Source organism: Salvelinus sp. IW2-2015, unplaced genomic scaffold (genome assembly GCF_002910315.2).
Source record: "Salvelinus sp. IW2-2015 unplaced genomic scaffold, ASM291031v2 Un_scaffold1081, whole genome shotgun sequence".
Taxonomy (NCBI): Eukaryota; Metazoa; Chordata; class Actinopteri; order Salmoniformes; family Salmonidae; genus Salvelinus; species Salvelinus sp. IW2-2015.
This window is the reverse complement of record NW_019942720.1, coordinates 225967-235141: the sequence shown is the minus strand read 5'-3', so window position 1 is coordinate 235141 and position 9175 is coordinate 225967. Positions and strand designations below refer to the sequence as shown.

The 9175-nt window shown below is 44.8% G+C and overlaps 1 pseudogene; it reads left to right on the top strand.

Moving 5' to 3' along the window:
* LOC112069691 (roundabout homolog 1-like) overlaps positions 1 to 6407 on the top strand; it is a 123222-nt pseudogene extending 116815 nt beyond the window's left edge.
* The last annotated feature ends 2768 nt before the right edge of the window (positions 6408 to 9175 follow it).

Here is a 9175-nt window from a genome sequence, read left to right as displayed (position 1 = left end):
TGTGTGGGATCTGGGTGTGAGGGTGTGGGTGCTGGGTGGGAGCGGTGTTGGGATGCTGGGTGTGGAGCGTGTTGGGTGATGCTGGTGTGAGGTTTGGGATGCTGGGTGTGGCGTGTTGGGGCTGGGGTGTGGAGGCGGTGTTGGAATGCTGGGTGTGAGCGGTGTTTGGGATGCTGGGTGTGCGGCGGGTCGTTGGGATGCTGGGTGTGAGCGGGCGTTGGAGTGCTGGGTGTGAGCGGCGTTGGGATGTCTGGGTGTGAGCGGCGTTGGGATGCTGGGATTGTGAGCGGCGGTTGGGATGCTGGGTGGGTAGCGGCGTTTTGGGAGCTGGGTGGGAGGCGGGCGTTTGGGGATGCTGGGTGTGGCGGTGTATGGGATGCTGGGTGTGAGCGGTGTTTGGGATGCTGGGTGTGAGCGGTGGTTGGATGGCTGGTGGGAGCGGCGTTTGGGATGCTGGGGTGGAGCGGCGTTGGATGCTGGGTGGGAGGCGGTGTTGGGCGATGCTGGTGGGAGGCGGTGGAATGACTGGTTGCTATGTTTAATTAATTTTTGTAATCCTGTTGTGGATTATGGCCGTGCCGGCCCAAGAGCTGAGCCATCCTCAACTGGGGCTCTGATTAAACGATGAAAAGATTCGATGCGCGAAGCGAGCAGAACAGGCTTTCTCAGGCAGCGTGGTTTTTGTTTGTGTGTGTGTGTCTGTAGCGGTGTGAGCGCTTAGGCAGCCCCAAGTCAGAGCTCATAATGAATAATGATCAAGGACAGACAGCATATGATTCATTCGACAGGAGAAATCGGAGCGGGGACAGAGAGGGCGCTGCTGACCGTCAACGCTCCCTTGCTAAGCTCTCCCATCTCTCTCATCTCTCTCTCCTCCATCAGCTGCTTCTCCTCTCATCTGCTCTCTCTCCTCATCACTCTCTCTGCCCATGCTCTCTTCTCTCCATCTCTCTCTCTCTCCATGTCTCTCTGCTCTCCATCTCTCTTCCTCCGTCTCTCTCTCTACTCAATCTTCTTTCCTCCATCTCTTTCTCTGCTCCTCTTTTCTCTCTCAATTGCTCTCTCTCCACTCTCTCTCCTCATCTCTCTTTCTCTCCATTCTCTGTCTCTCTATCTCTCTCTCTCCTCCATCTCTCTATCTCCCCATCATCTCTCTCTCTCTCCTCATCTCTCTCCTCCGTCTCTCCTTCCTCGTCTCTCTCTTCTCATCTTCTCCTCCTCCTCTCTCTCTCTCTCTCTCACATCTCTTCTCTCCATCTCTCTCCCCATTCTCTCTCTCCTCATCTCTCTCCTCCACTCTCTCTACTCCTCCATCTCCCTCTCCTCATCATCTCCTTCCTCCATCTCTCTCTCTCCTAACTCTCTCTCTCCTCTCTCCACCTATCTTCTCTCTCTCATCTCCTCCATCTCTCTTCCTCTATCTTCCCCTCCTCGTCCATCTCTATCTCTCCCTCATCTCTCTCTCTCCATCTCTCTCCTCCTCCATCTTCTCTCCTCATCTCTCTCTCCTCATCTCTCTCCTCTCTCTCTTCCTCCATCTCTCTTCCTCCCATCGTCTCTTCTCGATCTCTCTTCTAATGGCTAGGCTCTAATGGCTAGGCTCTAATGGCTAGGCTCTAATGGCTAGGCTCTGGCTCGAATCCAGAGCACATTGACTCATTATCTTCCATCTCACACCCTAACACAAGTTTTCAACTGAGTAACAAATGTCCTCCTCTTCCTTTGTTTATCTTCCAGATCTGCCTCCTCCTCCCATCCCCCCTCCAGCGGGGCTCAAGTCCCCCACACACCCCTCCAAGACAGCCCTGGAGGCCCGGGGGATGATGTCTCCCAAGGCAGGCGAGGGCAGGGACAGGAGAGGGGGCTCAGGAGGAGGGTACCGGCCACGGGAGGAATCGGACCCCCGTACCAGCTCCTCAGAGCGCCGGGAGACCCAGGACAGACAGAAGATCCCCCGCKCAGGGAAAGGGAACAAACAGGAGGGGGGCAGCACCAAGGCACGCCAACACCCAGGTACAGAGAAGACCTTAGGACAAGGAACTAATGATATTTAACCTAGCAGTATATTGTTCTTTCTGCTCTGTAGATATGCCGCTCTGACAGTGCAACTTTAGATTGTGAATAGCTGTATGTATTGTGTTGAAGGACATGAGTTCTCAGTGTGTCCTCTCTCCTCTTTTGTCCCAGGACCAGAGGACATCCTGCCCTACAGCCGCCCCTCCTTCCCCACGGTCCACAGTCCCAGAGACAGGGACCCCAGCTCCTCCAGCTCCATGTCCTCCCGGGGCTCAGGGGGCCGGCGGAGAGGAGAGGGGGGGCCGGTGGCCCGCAGGAACCCCAACGAMATGGGGGCCTTCCAGCCAGGAGACGATGACTTAGAGGTACAGTGCTTGCCGACTGGCTAACTCATAGTGTTACTGCAGATTTAGTATTGGTCAATTAGATTAAATGCTGTGTATATATTTTTATGCTTGTTGTGTATATATTTTTATGTGTTGTCCTTTTCCCCAGATGGTGGAGACCTGAAGTACTAGAAGGGATGAACAGGAAGTTCTGTCCAGAATGAAGTTTCCGAGAAGAGGAATGCCGTGATCGTTCCTCTGTCCATTTTAAATATCTCAGTATCTCACCATCATGTTTGCTGACAAATACTGTACATCAATTGTGTTTCTATACACCTGGAAAACAGACCAATTGTTTTTCTAATTTATCATTTTCTATGTCCATTTTACAGAAGAAAAAATATGCCAGAGAATAAAAGAATGGTACTTTAATCCAAAGCAAAATACTCATTAGCAGATACACTATATACAGTACCAGTCAGAAGTTTGGACACACCTTCTCATTTCAGAGATTTTCTTTCTTTTGACTATTTTCTACATTGTAGAATAATAGTGAACACATTAAAACTATGAAATAACACATATGGAATCATGTAGTAACCAAAAAAGTGTTAAAAAAAATCAACATTTATTTTATATTTTAGATTCTTCAAAGTTGCCACCCTTTGCCTTGATGACAGCTTTGCACACTCTTCGCATTCTCTCAACCAGCTTCATGAGGTAGTCACCTGGAATGCATTTCAATTAACAGCTGTGTCTCGTTAAAAGTCAATTTGTGGAATTTCTTTCCTTAATGCATTTGAGCCCAATCAGTTGTGTTGTGACAAGCTAGGGGGTGGTATACAGAAGATAGCCCTATTTGGTAAAATACCAAGTTCATATTATGGCAAGAACAGCTCAAATTAGCAAAGAGAAATGACAGTCCATCATTACCTTAAGACATGAAAGTCAGTCAATCCGGGAAAAGTGCAGTTGCAAAAACCATTATGCGGTATGATGGAACTGGCTCTCATGAGGACCGCCACAGGAAAGAAAGACGAAGAGTTACCTCTGATGCAGAGGATAAGTTCATTAGAGTTAACTGCACCTCAGATTGCAGCTCAAGTRAATGCTTCAGTGAGTTCAAGTAAYAGACACATGTCAACATCAACTGTTCAGAGGAGACTGCGTGAATCAGRCCTTCATGGTTGAATTACTACCAAAGGACTCCAATAAGAATAAGAGACTTGCTTGGGCTAAGAAACACCAGCAATAGACATGAGTCCAAATTTGAGATTTTTGGTCACTACCGCAGTGTCTTTGTGAGACGCAGAGTAGATGAACGGATGATCTCTTCATGCGTGGTTCCCACTGTGAAGCATGCAGGAGAAGATGTGATGGTGTGGGGGTGCTTGCTGGTGACACTGTCTGTGATATATTTAGAATTCAAGGCAGACTTAACCAGCATGGCTACCAAAGCATTCTGCAGTGATACACCGTCCCATCTGGTTTGCGGTTAGTGGGACTATCATTTGTTTTTCAACAAGACAATTACCCAACACACGTCCAGGCTGTGTAAGGGCTATTTGACCAAGAAGGAGAGTGATGGAGTGCTGCATCAGATGACCTGGCCTCCACAATCACCCGACCTCAACCCAATTGAGATGGTTTGGGATGAGTTGGACCGCACAGTGAAGGAAAAGCAGCCAACAAGTGCTCAGCATATGTTGKAACTCCTTCAAGACTGTTGGAAAAGCATTCCAGGTGAAGCTGGTTCAGAGAATGCCARGAGTGTGCAAAGCTGTCATCGAGGCAAACGGTTGGTTACTACATGATTCCATATGTGTTATTTAATAGTTTTGATGTCTTCACTATTATTCTACAATGTCGAAAATAGTAAACATAAAGAAAAAGCCTTGAATGAGTAGGTGTGTCCAAACGTTTGACTGGTACTGTAGATACAGCAGTATGTGGACACCCCTTCAACTTAGTGGTTTCCGCTATTTCAGCCACATCTGTTGCTGACAGGTGTATAAAATCAAGCACACAGCCATTCAATCTCACCAAAGAGCTCAGTGACTTTTAACGTGGCTCCGTCATAGGATGCCACCTTTCCAACAAGTCACTTTGTCAAATGTCTGCCCTGCTAGAGCTGCCCCGTTCAACTGTAARTGCTGTTATTKTGAAGTGGAAACGTCTAAGGAGCAACAACGGCTCAGCCGTGAAGTGGTAGGCAACAAAAGCTCACAGAACGGGACCGCTGAAGCGTGTAGAGGGTAAAAAATCATCTGTACTCGGTTGCAACACTCACTACCGAGTYCCAAACTGCCTCTGGAAGCAACGTCAGAACAAGAACTGTTCGTCGGGAGCTTCATGAAATGGGTTTCCATGGCCGAGCAGACGCACACAGGCCTAAGATCACCATGCGCAATGACAAGCATTGGCTGGAGTGGTTTAAMGCTTGCCGCCATTGGACTCTGGAGCAGTGGAAACACTTTCTTTGGAGTGATGAATCAAGCTTCACCGTCTGCGTTTGGCAGATGCCAGGAGAATGCTACCTGCCTGAATGCATWGTGCCAACTGTAAAGTTTGGTGGAKGAGGAATAATAGTCTGGGGCTGTTTTTCCATTGTTCAGGACGTTTAGTTCCAGTCAAGGGAAACATTAATGCTACAGCATACAGTTACAATCTAGACGGTTCTGTGCTTCCATCTTTGTGGCAACAGTTTAGGGAAGKCCCTTTACTGTTYCAGCATGACAATGCCCCCATGAACAAAACGAGGTCCATACAGAAATGGTTTGTCGAGATCGGTGTAGAAGAACTTGACAGGCCTGCACAGAGCCCTGACCTCAACCACATCAAACACCTTTGGGATGAATTGGAATGCCGACTGCGAGCCAGGTCTAATCGCAGAACATCAGTGCCCGACCTCACTAATGCTCTTGTGGCTGAATGGAAGCAAGTCCCCGCAGCAATGTTCCAACATGTAGCGGAAAGCCTTCCCAGAAGAGTGGAGGCTGTTATAGCATCAAACTCCATATTAATGCCCATGATTTTGGAATTAGCTGTTCAACAAACAGGTGTCCACATACTTGTGATCATGTAGTGTATGTTTTATTCCAAGGCAGTAGGGAGTAATAGTGGACTCTGGGTATTGACAGGATGGACTTGGCTTGCCTCGGCACGGTCTGTGGGAAGCCCTGCCCTTACAGCAAGGTGTTACTGTAATGAAATGAGCTACAAGCAGAGGGGTGGACTGTCTTGTAAATATACCTGTACACATAATGTCCTTTTGTATAGCGTCCATTGTGGTACTTCAAATTTGTCTTCCTTGTTTTATTTTGCAAATAATAATTTCATTATGCCAGTAAATATAATTATTTTATCATTTTCCATCCATGTTGTAAATCRATATATTATTTAGCCGCCCCAAGAAAGTGCCACTTTAGGATTGTTATTTTTCTTTTTGTAATGCACTGTTATATTTTTGGGTCGTTGTCAATGTTTGTTATTTGTTTTACTTTGGTTTTAAAAGCACAATCACTAAACTTTATTTCAAACCATTTTATCTATGAACCTGTTTGTCTTACTGGAGGAAAACAGGTATGACTAAAGAGTCTTGTWAACCCTGATGATGATGTTGGTAAAGGTGATAAGCTGTTTACGATGGCTGTGGTTTGAAAGACTCCCTGTGTCATGATTGGCTCATTTCAGATTCTGACGCTAGCTCATGTGATGACCCCCAACACAGACACAGTTATTGTGGGTCATAGCAGCAATGTAAATGTCTTTTTGAATTGACCGTAGTTCCAGTCATTGCACATTATTTCAAACGGTTACATTGTCTATTAATGCACTTAAAAGAATGTAACATACAGAAAATGGGCGACACCTTGTGAATCGGGAGAGGCCGCCATTGGACAAGAAGAATCTATTTTCCAGAGAAGGGATTGGTCGGTGGATCCCTTCTCTGAGGAGAGAGGGTTCTGTTGTTTATTCATAGGACATCTGCAAACATTTGTTTCGTAAAGCAAAAAAAGCTAAATAATATTTAAAAAAAAAGATGAATAAAAAATGTTCAAACTGYTAGCGCTCCCTCCTTTTTTTCTGATATCAGAAGGACACGGGGGGACTGGGATGTACCCTGAGATGTCCTCTGGGGCCTCTCTCTCACTGAAGCTCTCCTCGCTACACGTGAAGGTGAAATAGAAACAGAAAGGCCTGAGCTCTGAAGTGGATGTGACGCCTGGGTCACACTGCTACTGTTAATAACACAGGTTCTTAGCTGCACTACAGGCCGGACCACATTGAGTGGCATCATTTGAAGGCAACTTTTGTGCTGTTCATTCAGCTGTTTGGATGCAGTTTAGTTGAAGGGTAMTGAGCAGGCTGTGCTCTCTATGGGACATGAGTGTTGTTGTTCTGCGTATTGGTTGTATCTCATTAAAAAGGCTATTACTCTATTGTTAGCCCTACATTTACATACTGAGGATTCACTAATCSYAAAATGTCATTTTTTCCMACATTATTTATCAAAAATATCCTTTAATACCAATAACAATGAGTCTCTTACTGTTGCAGTAAGTTGTTAATTCATTTGATTGTTATGTGTTTATCTTTCGGATGCAGCTGTTATAACTCAACAGGAGGCAGCAGACGCAAACATATTATTTTGATTCATAATTGTAKGATTAATTCAGTTAATACCATGAAACCAATAGTTGAGCATATTGTCCAACCTACTGTATTACCAATGAATTCAGATTTCTGACTAAAACTAAAGACACGCACTTAACAGAACATTCCATGTCTTTGGAATGTTCCAGTACACAGGAGTATTACTAAACGTGTACAGTATAGACCAGGTAAAGCATCATAAACAAGAGACATACAATACTATTCATCACAGTGATAGGAAAATAATATTCTGACAGATGACACTACTTTTATTGACATTTTTATCATAGGTATAATGAAAAAGCAATACCACTATAAAGCTCAATACCACTATAAAGCTCAATCTCCTATGTTTTTAAAGTTTCACTTTCACAGTAGCTAATTTCTGGGTGGTGTTCTGATCCAACAGTATAGTGTAGGTCAGGGTGGTGTTCTGATCCTACAGTTACAATTGTAGGTCTGAGTGGTGTTCTGATCCTACGTACATTGTAGGTCTGAGTGGTGTTCTGATCCTACAGTATATTGTTGGGTCTGGGTGGTGTTCTGATTACAGTATATTGTGGGTCGGGTGGTGTTCTGATCCTACGGTATATGTGGTCTGGGTGGTGTTCTGATCCACAGTATATGTGGGTCTGGGTGGTGTTTCTGATCCTACAGTATATTGTAGCATATTGTCTGGGTGTGGTTCTGACCCTACAGTATATTGTAGCATATTGTCTGGGTGGTGTTCTGATCCTACAGTATATTGTGGTCTGGGTGGTGTTCTGATCCTACAGTATATTGTAGGTCTGGGTGGTGTTCTGACCCTACAGTATATTGTAGCATCTTGTCTGGGTGGTGTTCTGACCCTACAGTATATTGTAGCATCTTGTCTGGTGGTGTTCTAACCTACAGTATATTGTAGCATATTGTCTGGGTGGTGTTCTGACTCCTACAGTATATTGTAGCATATTGTTTGGGTGGTGTTCTGACCCTACAGTATATTGTGGGTCTGGGTGGTGTTCTGATCCTACGTATATGTGGGTCTGGGTGGTGTTTCGATCCTACAGTATATTGTGTGCATCTTGTCTGTGGTGTTCTACCTACAGTATATTGTAGATATTGTTCTTGGTGGTGTTCGACCTACAGTATATTGTAGCATATTGTCTGGGTGGTGTTCTGATCCTACAGGTATATTGTGGGTCTGGTGGTTTCTGATCCTACAGTATATTGTGGGTCTGGGTGTGTTCTGCATCCTACAGTATATTGTAGCATATTGTCTGGGTGGGTGTTCTGACCCTACAGTATATTGTAGCATATTTGTTGGGTGTGTTCTGATCCTACAGTATATTGTGGGTCTGGGTGGTGTTCTGATCCTACAGTATATTGTAGGTCTGGGTGGTGTTCTGACCTACAGTATATTGTAGCATCTTGTCTGGGTGGTGTTCTGACCTACAGTAAATTGTAGCATCTTGTCTGGTGGTTGTTCTAACCCTACAGTATATTGTAGCATATTGTCTGGGTGGTGTTCTGACTCTACAGTATATTGTAGCATATTGTCTGGGTGGTGTTCTAACCCTACAGTATATTGTAGCATCTTGTCTGGTGGTGTTCTGACCCTACAGTATATTGTAGCATATTGTCTGGGTGGTGTTCTGATCTACAGTAGAATATTGTAAAAAGGCAATTACCTACTATAAGGTCATTTACACATACGGCTAATAACCACTAGATAAAGCTTTCAATAACACTATAAGCTCATACCACTATTAATCTCCAATACCTATAAAGCTCAATAGCACTATAAAGTCAATGCCTGCAACCACGATAAAGGCTCATCCTAAAAAGCTCAATGCCACTATAAAGCCTCAATCCTCAAACCACAACCCATATAAGCTCAATGCAGAACTATATAGAGACGCAATAAACCTTAAAGTCATGCCACTATAAGCTCAATCAACTTATAAAGTCATTTGGCAAGCACTATATTGTAAAGTAAATTGAAAAATCCCATAAGTCATGGCCTTGCCCATCAAGGACACTTCTGATGATAAGATAACTGTAGGCGGTGGTCAAAAGGAACCAGTCTATTCTACCCCCCAACAATATCCTAACTAATACTGTGGTCCAGAAAATCCACCCAGACATATGCTACAAGTATAGTATCGCTAACAATCTAACTGAGTAGGTTAGAACAT